The sequence below is a fragment of the Emydura macquarii genome, unplaced genomic scaffold, assembly GCF_026122565.2.
Source record: "Emydura macquarii macquarii isolate MOO-44397 ecotype Brisbane River unplaced genomic scaffold, CSIRO-AGI_Emac_v2 contig_3390, whole genome shotgun sequence".
In the NCBI taxonomy this organism is placed as follows: domain Eukaryota; kingdom Metazoa; phylum Chordata; order Testudines; family Chelidae; genus Emydura; species Emydura macquarii.
The window spans coordinates 1,687,259-1,700,650 of NW_027133527.1; the positions used below are offsets into that span (position 1 = coordinate 1,687,259).

The 13,392-nt window shown below is 51.6% G+C and overlaps 1 protein-coding gene across 6 annotated transcripts in view; it reads left to right on the top strand.

Annotated features, from left to right (window-relative positions):
- The window catches only part of MPRIP (myosin phosphatase Rho interacting protein), a 158,710-nt gene that overhangs the window by 6,013 nt on the left and 139,305 nt on the right, over nt 1-13,392 (top strand). The window lies entirely within an intron of this gene.

The following is a 13,392-nucleotide window of genomic DNA, read 5'->3' on the forward strand; positions in this document are numbered from 1 at the left end:
GCTCAGGGACTTCCCATCCTGCTCATGAAGAATAGTTTTATTTTAATCCCGGTGTTCCTCTGGGCATTATTGCCTTCATCTTCATGTTTTGGATGATAGTAGACATGTGGGTTTGCCATCTGTGCCTCTGTGCCCATTTACTCTGCACAAAAAGCCTCTGCTCGGATGGTTTCTGGAGTGTTGAGAAGGTGAGCAAATCTCATTCACGCTGTGTCTTTCATGGTGCCTTTGCCCAGGTTGTTACGGGGTTTACACACGGGGACTCCTTAGGCTGTTGGTAACTTACTTTTCTTATCTCCCCCACCCTTGCAGAGAAGACTGTTCAATGTGGACACCTTTAATCTTTTGGTTTTACTGATGCTGTTGTTGTTATTATTAAATGGGGCTGTGGTCTGGCATGTTTAGAAGGGTAGCTGGTGTGGTGGGAGGAGACTGGAGAAGCTGAGACCTTGAGGTAGTGCTGATGGGAAGTGACTTTGGGGGTATATTAGGGGGACAGATATAGGGGAAATTTAGGGTGGAATTTTCTAGTGGCTTTGGCTTAACTCTGCTCCCATTGAAGTTACTGGAAGTTTTACCACTAGTTTCAGCGGGAGGAAAGTTAGGCCATCGCTGAGCATGTTTTGAAAATGATGCCCACTTGGAAAGGGGAATTGCCTTTTGCAGACAAGTGTAGGGGTCCGTTCCTATGTGAAGACCTTTTTGCACCATAAAGGGCTCGGTTCCGCTCTAGTGAAAGCGCAGCTCATGGACCTTGTCGACTTCCCGGGATCTCCGAGGAGAGTGACATGCCGAGCTCCACGCTTAACGCTAAAACGCTTGCAGCCGAGTTTGGTAGGAAAGGGCCCTGTGTGCTCATCCTCGCTGAGGAGGGGTGAATAAACCCACTCTGGAGATTCTACATCAGGTTCTTTGAGCTGCGTTGGCTGTAAATCAGGGCAGATCCCCAGAGCTGGCTGGTTCTTGGTGGGGATTTGTGCCAGTAGAGTTTACCTTGGTCTCAAGTCGGGGTCGTGGCGCCATTGCCTGCTCGCATGGGGTGCTGCAGTAACAGCAGGGGCTGTAGCTGGGATGAAACGCTAGTCTCGTTACTCCGGACTGGCTTGGCCAATCTCCCTCAAAGCCCAGAGTCACTTGTGCAGGAAACTGTTTAGGCTCTTGGGCTCTGGACAGTTTTCCCTTGACCACTAGCAGCTGTTTGGAGGGAATCCTCTCCAAGTCCTGGCCATGGTTTGCCACACAGGACACAGACTAGAGGGGAAACGACAGCGTTTTGTATGCTGTTGCGTTCCTGTGCACAAAAGTAATGAAAACAGAAACGAGAGCCTTTGGTGCTGTTTACACTGCACTGAAAACCATTTGGCACTGGATCAAGGCATTCTTCTTGCTCACTGGATGCTAGGGTGTGTGTGTGTATGTGTGTGTGTGTGTGTGTGTGTGTGTCCCCTCCTTCCTTTCCCCCTGGTTTCCAGGTGCTGGATACTAGAAGAGCAGTGGGGCTGACAGATAGGTGCACTATGATCTAGTTTCCTTCCCACTTCCCTTTGTTTTCTTCTTGGGAAGATCTAATCTTTCCTGAAAAGCTGTAGCCCTGGAAAACCGCCCCTGCTCACTCCCTCGCATTCCTGACTCCCTGACTAGTTGCATCATGCTGCAAAAATCCAGCTGCAATTGACTAATTATTAGGACCAAACAGGGGAAGAGTCTCTGAAATGTCAAACCCGGCTCCATGAGGTGCTGCAGAGGGAAGGGACTGAGGTCTGTAGGACTCTGTTTTGGGGGCCAGAGGGGGTGGCACAGTAGAGGTAGTTCTGCCTGGGGGGCAGGAGTTTCGGGAAAAGGACGTTATTTCCTTCCCTCAAACTTTTTTTTTAAGGCTGTTTCCTTCTACCCTCCTTGCCCCACAGACGCAAAGCAAAATGTCCCCGAAATTCACAATCCACCTCAACACGCCAAACAAAAATCATGCACGATCCGAAGCGAGTTGCCTAGCAAAGAAGGACGGAGGGCTCCATGGGCATTGTCCGGAGCTTGGGGAAGGCCTGCTGCGGAAATACAACTGACTTGCATTGTCCTAGGCAGAGTCCAAGTTTGGAATAAAATGCTTGTTGGTCACAGTCTGCATTTCCCCTGCGGCTGGGTCCAGCAACAGGGTCGGAGTTCGTTCTTCTGCCTGAAGTAGGTCCTACTTTCTTGTCCCAGCTGGAGTTCCCTGGGGAATGATGTTCTCTCTGTACCCCATGACCAAATGTAGTATGGGCTGCAGTGGTACACGCTTCCCCTGTATCCAGCAGTGCTTCACCCCCCTAGCTGCGACGGAGAGGTCAGCATGTTTCGTCTGTCCTGGGAGACTACTTAGATGCAGAACTGTCCATTTGCATCCTCACTGTTGTCAACCAGGTAAAACAACTTCATTGTAGATGGAAGCAGCTGATGGGCTGTTCCAGCTCTCCTGGCTGCTGTGTGGGGTGGAGGGGGAGTCGCTGGTTCCAATGCTGCATGCTTCGAAAAATCCACGAAGGTGGGTGCCAGCTGGAATTGGGGGGCAGGGCTTGGATCCCCAGTGGTGGTATGTTGGGGCTGTGTCAGGGAAGCTTTGGGCTGAGGACAGATTTAATCTAGCCCCATCTCACTCCTTCGGGCGCTGAACCCTTCCTGCCTCCCCTGGTGAGTGCACAGAAAGAAACGTTTTGGAGAGGAAACGTTTTCGTTCAGGACATGACAGCGGTGGGTCTGCAATAACCATAGCAGATAGGTGCTAGGAGAGCTTCGTTTCCCCTCACTGCTGCCGGTGGCTCTTAATCCCGATCTGCAGCAGCGGGGGCGATCTGTCCTGGTTGCCCCATGCGCCTGGGTCAAAGCCTCCTGCTCCTGACCTGTCTTGTCTTCTGTTGATTTTTTCTTGGCCTCTCTTGTGGGGGCAGTGGCTTGTGCTGGGGGGAGATGTTTGCTGCTGAGTAAGTTGAGATTCACCAAACTTGTGCTGCAGGCTCCATGGGAATCCCAGTCTCCGCAGGAAGGCAGAGCTAGTGTGTGGGGCAAGAGGCGAGCAGCTGCTGGCGTTACGTCGAGTGGGGGAAGATACGAACTTACTGATGCCAGAAGTGAGCCGGCATATAACTTTGCTTTGAGCTGTTCCTGGCCTCGAGGGAGGCTGTATTGATCCAGGCAGGAGAGGCTCGCCACATTTATAGCACAAAGCTCTTGAAATGTCTCTGGATGTCAGGACAGTGCATGGCTGGGGTGGAAACTGAGGCCGTCTACACTAGCATTTTGGTCGGTAAAACTTTTGTCAGTCGGGGGTGTGAAAAAACCACCCCCTCGACCGACATACGCTTCACTGACAGAAGCGTGGGTGTGGAGAGCCCTATGTTGGTGGGAGGCGCAGGCAAAGGGAACGAGAGGTAGGTGCGGGTTTGCCCAAAACCTTCTCCGGGATGACTCCTGCGTCTGGAAACAGACAGGCCTGTGTCTGCCCCAGACTCTCCTGATCCTGCCGTTTGCATTTCCAGAGGGAAATGCTCCCAAGTCCCCGTCTCTTCCCTGCCCCACCCCCCTCAGGATCACCCTCTGTTCCATCTTCTGAGAGTTTCTTGGCTACTTCCAGCCTCAAGGTGGAGTCCAGGTCTCCATCCCCTGGGGCGGGGAGAGACCAGCCTCTGGGACCTGGCGCTTGTGTGAGGAGTGGCTGCAGGCTGGAATTGAAGGGCCTGGCGCCTGCAGAAAGGGCGGGGAGGGAACATGTGCACAGGCAGGGTGTGGGGAGAGATAAGAAGCTGTGGGTGCGTCACGTGGCTCCTCTTGCAGCCAGCCGGTATCCCGTGGGCAGCCCAGAAGGTGTCGGTCCCAGTCTGTGCTCCTGGGAGGCCCAGTTACCTGCTGCCCCGTTGGCTCATGCTGTGTCAGAGTGACTCAGAGCAGGGGGAGCTGGGGCCAAAATGGTTGGGGTGGAGGGATTCGCCCATCGGCCTCTGCTCGGTCCACAGGGGCCTTGACGCACTAGTACTGGCCAAGGCCCTGGGGAGCTGGGGAAGATGGGGGTGGGTGCTGTATGGGGAGGAGGAACCAGTCCTGCCCCGCCCCTGCCCCCCCATGTGGGGAAACGGCTGGGGGCAGGGTAGCTCCCAGTAATGGCGCCCAGGGGAGATGGACAGCAGGGAGCTGAGACTAGCCTGGAGGACCTTCTCGCATCCCTGAAAGGCCTGCTGATTTCTGGGCTCCCCGCTCTGGCTCTGTGAAGATTTGCTCTCTGGTGTCGTCACGGAGTCTGGTGTCATCAAGCCGCCCTGTGATACAGATGCTGTGGGGCAGGGGTGGGGAGCCACCCGTGCTCCGCATAAGCCTGCGTCAGTCTGAAGGTGGCGGGTGTGTACTGGCACCAGCCTGAAGGAGCCTACCTTCAGGAGGCGATCGCGTCAAAGGATCCCCATGCGGTATCCAGGACATTCTTGTTCAGCCCCAAGTTGGAGCCCGCCCTCATCTATAGGCCTCGTGGGAGGGTGACTTAAGGCAGCATTTAGCGTGTGCACAGAAGGGGGTGTGTACGCAGGCAGCTCGGAAGATGCAGCCATAATACTTGGCAAGCCATGGATGAGAAGGGCCAAGTACCAGAGAAAAGGGGGAGTAAGTATAATGCCCTGCATTTTAAGGCTAGGGATATTGAGACACGAGAAGCTGAAGTGGTTTGAGCTGGGGATCGAACCTCTGTCTCTGGGATCCTAGCTGTGACGGGCATCATGTTCTCCCTGGATTCTGCAGGGCTTTCCAGCTGAGGCGTACAGAGAGCTGGGCTCTCCGCCAGTGGAGACGTCCGAGGGGCTGAATCAGGGGCCTTGTTACACATCCTCCCATCAGAAACATGAAGCAACAACCAGTGTGTTCCTAAGAGTTTGCAGAGAACCCACTGTGTCTGGAAGGCCTGGGAGTGAAGTACAGCATGTTCCTGTTCCCTGGCCCTCTGTGTGAGGGCTGCCCCAGTCCTGATGGGCCATTGCACCCTGTGTGCGTCAGGCTCACGTGCGTCCGAGAGCTGACAGCGTTGGCCCAGATTTGCCTCGTTTCGGGGTCATAACCACAGAGTTCCACGTGGCTTTCCCAGAGCCTGTGCCCAAACGGCCCTGAGTGTGCAGCGATTTCACACGTGTGCATGGCAGCTAAGGGGACCTGGAGCCAAACACTGCCCCAAGAGTACAGTGCGGACAGTGGCTGGGGCCCTGGCACCCTGTTGCCATTCTTGGCTCTGCCGTGGCCTCGCTAGATGACTGTGCGAAGCCGCTTTTGCCTCCATTTCCCCAGCTAAACAGGGTAACGGTTCTCACTAATCCATGGGGAAGTGCCTGAGATGTGAGCGAAGAGAACTAGGTTTCATTGTCATTTTATTGTTCAAAAGGCCCCTGGGCCTTGGTGATCGTGCCTGGTATGTTGGGTCTATACTGCAAGCTGGTGAGTTTCCTTCTCTTTGGCATCTATGAGTCAAGAGGTCCCTCTGCCTGTAGGACCCCCAGTGCATGGTCAGACCTGAGAGGGAGAGGCTGAGCCTTCACTGGGCTTCTCTCTTCTGTCTTCCATCCCTCCCCCTCTTTTTTTCCTTTTCCTTCAATTACCAAGACCAAACTCAGAGTGAAAAAATCCTGCCTCAGCCTGAGACAGGCTGATTACGTCTGCCGGCAGCCTAAACAGATTATCCCACCCCAGCATGCACATGGAGCCAGGAATCTTTCCCAGTGACTAATCTGAACTTTCCCTCAGAGTGCACCGTGATGGGTCAGAAACGCGGCTCCCGGGGAATTCTTCGTCATTGTTTTTTGCAAAATTTTTTTTTTTTTTTTGCAAATTTTTGCGTCCCTTTGGTGTCGCAATCGGCGGGGTTTTCTGCGGCGGGTCTCTTTGGGTAGGTGGTAAACCTGGTTTGGAGATGAGTCTTGGTCAAAAGATCCCAGCTCATCTGGAATCCCAGAGTTTTCTGTTCCATGCCCAGGAGATGCTGTATAGATAGGCCCTGTTATCAAACCTACTCCCGTGGGATATGGCCGTAGGAGGGTGTTCCATCTCACAGCGCCAGGATGGGGAGGCTTTGATCAGGATTCGACGTGGTACATCCTGGCATACAGTGCAGCCTCAACAATCTGAGCCTCACATGCCCCAAATTCCCTGTAATAACAGGGCGCAGAGAAATCACCATCCCCTTCCCAATGAGCTAGTGCCACTGGGAGTTACCTTGGCGACGTGCGCTTCCCTGCCTTGGTTAGACTTGCCCCATTGTGGTGATTTCTAGGCGTGGGGTGTGGACAAAGTGGGTGCGCCCGTGGTGGGGGCGGGTGGTCCGAAACCAGGGAGTTCAGCTCGGCATGTCCTGATGGCGACCGTTCCTACCCCAGCTGACAAGTTCTGTGTGCTCCAAACGGGATCTTCTATGAACGTGCCGTTCGATGGCCCTCTGGTCGCCCCTGGAGCGTGGGTGACCAGATTGGCCCGTGTGCATCCCTGCTCTGGAGCCTGCGGGCTGGCCCATCCTTCCCCCTGCACTGTAGGGAGAGCTGGGGGGCTCTGGCAACTCTCTTGGCAGCCTTTCCCCTCGACGTCACCGGTTCAGATCCAGCCTGGGTCTGTCATTAACGGGTGTTACGATGCCCCTTTGCCGCTGTGACGGGCTCTGCGTGTTACAGGTCGGTGGGTCTTGGCCTGTTTCCTAACGGGCTGGCGGCCGCAACCCAAACACCGGTCTGAGCGGAGAGGCCAAGCACGGCTGTGGACACACAATTCCCTTCTCGGACCGGCAGGAGGCCTCCCTGTGTTGGGGCTGATGCTGGAGGTAGAGCTGTGTAGGGGATCTCTGTGCTGTTGAACGAGTCTGACGCCAGGGCTGTCCATCCAGAGCCTCTGGCCAGCACAGTGGCCACTGCAACGCCTCTTCAAAGCCATTCTCTTGTAGCTTCTGCCCCTTCGAGACTCCCTCCGGGGTGGGTGAGAAGATCCCCGCAGTGTCAGCTCTGCTCCCCGCCTCTCCCTCCCGGCTCCTGGAAACCGCAGGCCTCTTGTTGCTATGCGGGTTCTTCCCACTGTAAGGAGCCAGTGTTGGCTGGATGGTTTCTGTCCTTGGGGGCTGGTGATTCCTGGGTAGCGTCAGCTTGACAGCTTTGTGTAAACCTCGCTGGGGCCGCTTCCTCCTTCTCTTCTTCTCCCCGCCCGACTGTCCTAGTTGGCTGGGCTGGAGGCAGCACGTTCTTCTGATGCAACCCAGCTCCAAACAGTCAAGAAAACAAACCCCGGCATAGGACTAACTCAGGTCAAACTAGATGCTCACAATAGTCCCCTCTGGCCTTAAAATAATCTATGAAATCGTCATGCAGGTATCCGGTTGGGAAGCGCCCCAGGGTGAGGCTTACTTATTAGGGCTGTCTTGGGGGAAGGATGGGAAGTAATGAGGATTTTTTGGTGAAACTCCGTTCTTAGCCTTTCTGGGCTCACCCCAGATTTAGTCAAACGGGGGATGCCCCTGTCTAGACGTGAACCGTTCAGTCCAGGGCAGAGTGCTGTCTTCTCTGCCTTTTGTCCATTGGGATTGGCCCAAATTCTCAACTCCGACATTTGGGAAAATCCAGCGCCAAAGCTGAATAACATGGCTTAGGCCTAGCTCTCATTTGGCCTGGCTGTCACCTCCTTGGCTTGTTGCGTTCTGGTCCAGCTGGTTGCCATTAGCCAATGGTTTAGCCTGAATTAATATTTTAATCCGGCTGCATGAAAGGAGCATGTCCTATATCACATCTTACTGGGGCTCTTGTCCACTCCCCGAAGCTAAGCAGGGTCACGCTGAGTCAGCGTCTGGGTGGGAGATCTCTGGGGAACACCAACGTGTTGCGGGAAGCAATGTTATTCTTCCTTCAGAGTCCATCTACACCAGTGTCCCAGCATGTTGTTGGAGGGTGCTGGACTGCTGGAGGTGACATCTTTCGGACGGATATAAAACCAAAGCCCCGTTCACTTGTGACCCTTAACGGTTCCATGGCACTGTTTTTGGAAGGATGGGGAGTGTTGGAACCAGGTGAAAACTAATTGAGGTAATATTTTTCTGACTTGGTTCCTCCCCCAGTTTCCATTAGATATAATGTTCTTCACTTCCTGCTCCATGCTGGGCACTGTCCCATCCCAGAGGTATCTGCTCATGTCTCCCTACCCGACTGACCTGAGTTTTGTGTGGTTTGTTTAATGTTTTGTGAGGTGCTTTGAAATTCTCGGGTGAAAAGTGTTAGAAAATCACTAAATACTATTTATAGTCCCACTGTACAGTGAACGCTGCAAACAACAACCCAGGGAACCTCCAAAAATAGTTCACCTAAGACCAGCTGGCCTCTGCTTGGCCGTACAAACCAATCCTGGGTCAGCGTTGCTGTCAAGTGGCCTTTACACAACTCCTTGTGCTAAATCCCATTACGGAACAAGAGTGTTATTAAGCTGCCGTTCAACACTCGTGGGTTTCTTGTTAATCCCCAAATGCAAACTGTGTTCAGAGAAAACAAACTACATGCGTAAGTCTGTGCGGAGCTCTGCTTTCCTTCCAGTGTATTTTCTGTCCTTTCCAGAAAACCTCCTCTGTTAGGGTAGAGTCAGGTGTCCTTTGTTTTAAAGCTCATTGCAGGAGAGGATTAAAAAGTCAGAGCTGGTTTTAACTCTGAGGCCTTGTCTACATGCACAATCCTACCAGTTTAGTTAAACTGGTACAGATCTCTGTGTGGGCACTGCTTGCTTTTAAGAGTGGTTTGGTTTGGCTTAAAAATAGTCCTACAGGCTCACAGTCATTGGGCAGCCTTCCAGTGTCCCTGTAATTGATGCACCTCAGTTTGGCTTACGTCTGTGTGGGGCCCCTGATTTCAGGTTTTGAATGCCTTGTATAATTGATTCAGTTTAGCTATTAAGGAACTGACTTAGAATTATTTTGAAAGAGGGCACTCAAAAACCAAAATCCGTGTCCCAATTCACAGACTTCACTGGCATGAGTTATAGCTAATGCAGTCATTTTGCTTCCACTTACATCAGTTAGGACTTGTCTACACAGTATGCCTGGTTTAAACAGATCTTGGCTTCCACACCGCCTCTTGTGCTGATTTAACTAAACTGGTTTAAAAATCACAGCACAGGTTAAACCAGCACAACCCTCTGTGGGAGCCCTCCGAGAGATTCCCCCTCAAATGGGAGAGATGTGCATGAAGGGCCGGTCCTCAGCCTTCGGGGGGGAGGGTATGAATGGGGAGCCTGGCTGTGGCCCCTTGAAACGTTTCTTTACAGCTGAGGGTGAAGGGCTTCTGAAACATTTTCCTGGTGGAACATGGGGCCCTTGTATGGAGGAGGCAGAAATCTGGTTGGTTTTTGTTTTTTAGTTATTCCACGTCGGCTAATTAAAATCTCTCTCTGCAATTGCAATGTAATCTGGTATTCTTCACTTCCTGTCGCATTGTGATCTATTAAGCAGCTGCTGCATTCCCCCTCAGCGGTGAGTCCATTTCAGTGGTGGGCAGAGAGCGCCTTCCCAGGTGCGGTGGGAGGGTTGATGTCTGCAAATCCATTTGATTTCCGCCAGTGAAAGCCACTTGCAGGACTGCAAAGCATAATTAGCACGAAGAGCTGCCGTGCGCTGTGGAAATGACTGTGGCTTCACCCTCCTAGAGGGAGGTGGCTTTGTTTCAGCAGAGGGAGATGTGGTTCCTCCGTGTATTGAAGTATCCTTGTAGGGTGGAAGGTGAATCAGCATTGTCAGTGTCCTCCTGGAAGGGTCTGGCAGATTAACACTACCACAGCTTTTTCTGAGCAGTCAGGCTGGGATCTCCCTAGAGATCAGCTCACCATTCCGCAGGGCAGATACAAGTCTTTTTTTTTCCCAAGCTGGCTGCTGCTAATTTGTTTGGCTGATTGCTTTCAGTTTTCCCTCTGCTGCTTCCAAAGGCATTTGTGTTTGGCTGACAGCTCTTCCCCTACCTGTTCCCAGTCCCCGTTCTTCCTCATTGATTCTGTGGCTAGGTCTGGTTCCAGTCCAGTCGCCCCATAAATGGATGTGATGCCCTGAACTCAGCATCAGGGCGTCCCTGCAGGAATACCTGGCAAGGAAGAGAAATGGGGCGTGTGGTGGTTTGCTTAGCAAAACCATTCGCCTGTCAGCCTTTGTTCCTTGCTTTCTTGCTGCTTTGGTTGAAATGAAGAAACGCATCTGTAAAATATCAGCTTCAGAGATTCCAAGGCCAGAAGGGACTGTTCTGATCATCTAGTCTGACCTCCTGTACAGCAGGCCAGGGAACGTCCCCAATGTACCCTAGAGCAGAGCTTTTAAAAAAATATCCAATCTCGATTTAAAAATCGTCCGTGATGGAGACTCCACCACCACCCTTGGTAAACTGTTCCAGTGGCTAATTACTCTCACTGTTAAAAAATGTGCACGTTCTTTCCAGTGTGAATTTGTCTAGCTTCAGCTTCCAGTGATTGGATTGTGTTCTAGATGAGATGAGTGAAGAAATCACAGGTGGTTGGGTTACAACAACAACAACAACTTAATAATCACTCTTTTCAAATCAGTTTTTTATGGCAGAAACAAGGCGAGACTGTTGCAGGGCTACGATATGGAGACGTTTACAAAATCCCGGTAGAACGAGCTCTGCAGGATAGAGAAGATGTAAAAAGGACAGGTGTTGCATCTCTTAAAACGGCTGAATGGACTGATTGATGCTACAGCCGTTCTTCTGGGAGAGGAGAGTTGTTTGACATATGGTCCAATTCTTGCCAAATAGCTGCATTCTACTGTAACAAAAGAGGAAAAATTTCCTTCCCTGTCTTGTTACTATTCGTCTGTCTTGGGTGCTTCACACGGCCCCGTTACTGTCGTGTCTGAGCTCCTCACAGTATTCACCCACCCGAACCACTGAGAGTCAGGGCAGTGCTGTTGTCCCCATCTTGCAGGTGGGCAGCTGATGCACCCAGCCAGTGGCTTGTTCGAGATCACACCGGAAATCTGTGCCAGAACAAGGAATCAAACCTGGGGCTGTTGAGACCCATGCTAGTGCCCTGACTACTGGAAAATCCTTCCTCTCTCCTACTAATGCACACTTCAAATGGGTGCAGAGTGGAATTTAGAACTCGGGCTTCCTTTTTGGCAACTTTCTTCTTTCTGTCCGAACTGGGTGGAATTCAAAAAGGAAACTGAAGTAGGCTGCTCAGTTTCACTCTCCGGTTCTTGTGCCCTAGCAGCACAATACTGCAGGCAATGTTTGGGTTGCAGAGATTTTTACCTGTTGTTAATGTGCCCTATGTGATGACCGTGATGGACCAGAGGCAACGGAAGTAAAACAAATTAGAGTCTCTGCCCCAATGAGCTTGCACATGAAGGAGGGAACGTGCAGTTGATAGGGTCCTGGAGTAAGAACAGGTGGGTCGTCAGGAGATATCTCCACTCTGGGCGAGGGTGCTTGGTAAAAGGGAACCACCTCCCAGTTATTACTAAGTGTAAGGAGTGGCGAGAAGAGTCAAGGGCATGGGAGGAGATTGGGAAAGAAGTGTAGGCTGGGGGTGGGGCTGTGCAGAGTCCTGGAAGTGTGGGTGGATGTTTAGTACCTGCCGTGGAAGGAGAGCCAGTGCTGCAGCGACCGGTCTAAGAAGCCAGGAGACATGAGCGGAAGGAGAGGTGGTCTCTGTGCTAAAGCTTTGAAGGGGCTTGAGAAGGAGGGTGCAGGAATCCAGGTGAGGGGCAGCCAGGTATGGCCCAGTCTCTTGCTGGGGGGTGGGGGGGGGAATGAGGGAGACAACAAGTTTGGTGAGAGCCTGGTGGGGCGGAGAAATTTCACAACACTTCGGTGGAGGTTTTCAAAGCGCTTTCCAAAGCTGGGTACATGCCCCTCTTCATAGGGAACGTGACGCACAGAGGAGAAATGTTTTATGGGGAGGGGGTGTTGTCTTATTGGCATTGCAGAAGTGCCCCATTATGCTAGGTGCTGTACGAACAAATACAGAACAAAATGGTGGTCCTTTTCCCTACTGCTGCAGTGCACTGCATCTTTAATGGGGGGCGGTTCTTGTATGTGGAAAGCCACAGGTAGAATTATCAGCTGTGACTGAAAGTGGGGAGGAAAATCAGGAGTCTGTCTTGGTTGTTTAAGGAGGAGGCTGCTGCATCTGAGTGGGAGAGTTCAGGGAGGCAGCAGAGATGCTGCAGAGGAATGTTTTAAATTCAGCCCTGAAAGCTGTGCGCATTTTTTTTTAACTTAAAACAAAATATAAAGTAGAGGGACTGTCTGTCACCTTATTTTCAGACAGTCATGAGATCTGGTTTTCCCTGTTACTGTTACAAGCAACGCCTAATATTTAACATGTCACCGAAGGGGATTGGATGAGAGATTTTTATCTTCTTCAGTTCATAAACAATTAAGAGGCGTCTTTATTTTGTTTCCAGTTTGCAAACTTTATGGACTTCATGCATTTGGCAGCTTTAGGTGCATAGACAATGTCTCCTGTTGTTCGTGTGGATTTTTCCAGAGGGGAATTTTTTTTTTTTTTTTTAAAGTGTTGCAAAACCACAAAAACTGACAGGAGCGGCCCAGGGGAGTGCGGGGCCTGAAACAACTTAGACTAGATTTCATGCTGATGTCCCTTGAAAAGGTTTGGAACTGATTCTTAGATTTTTTTTCTTTTTTTTTTTTTTTTCTTTTTTGGCCTAAACTCAACCTCTGAAGGCCAGGAACTGCTAGCACACATCAGGATGGCCCCCACGGATAGTTATTACACGGTGGCAGGCTAGCGCAGGGTAGATTTACATCCCACCTTGCTGCAAGCTGAATGTTTATGTTAAACAAGCCCATGTTTGCTGTGTGGTGAACATGCCCCTGCCCGTTGCTCGCCGTGGTTCTGATGTCCACCAGTGGGGAAAGGTTGATAGGGAGAATGTGTTTTGCAGCCTGACATATCTGGCCATTCACTAGTGGGGTGAATGGCATTATATGCTGGGGTTGCCTGTGATATCAGAGGCCTGGACTTGATGACTCAGGAGATCCTTTCCAGTCCGACGGTCCTAAAGGCAATGGAACAAGGCAGTGTGTCATTCCTCCACTAACAAGGAAAACTATGGGTGGGGAGCTAAGATTTTCTTCTGCTGATATCTGTGCTGGTGCAGGTAGTTTTTCCAGTTGCTCTTTCCCCTCCCTTGCTGTTATCAGCCAAATGAGCCACTTCCCTGTGTGAAATGACTAGGAGTGGCCCTCTTCTATGCCAAGTTGCTGGATGGTTGAACTGATGGTGGAGAAGAGCGAGTTTGGGGGAATGCTGCTGCTTATGGGATCTGGCCACGCCAGCACAGCCCCTGGATGTTCTCTTCTGTGAATAAGAGCCAACTCCTTCAGTAGAACCTGGTTCCATCTTATT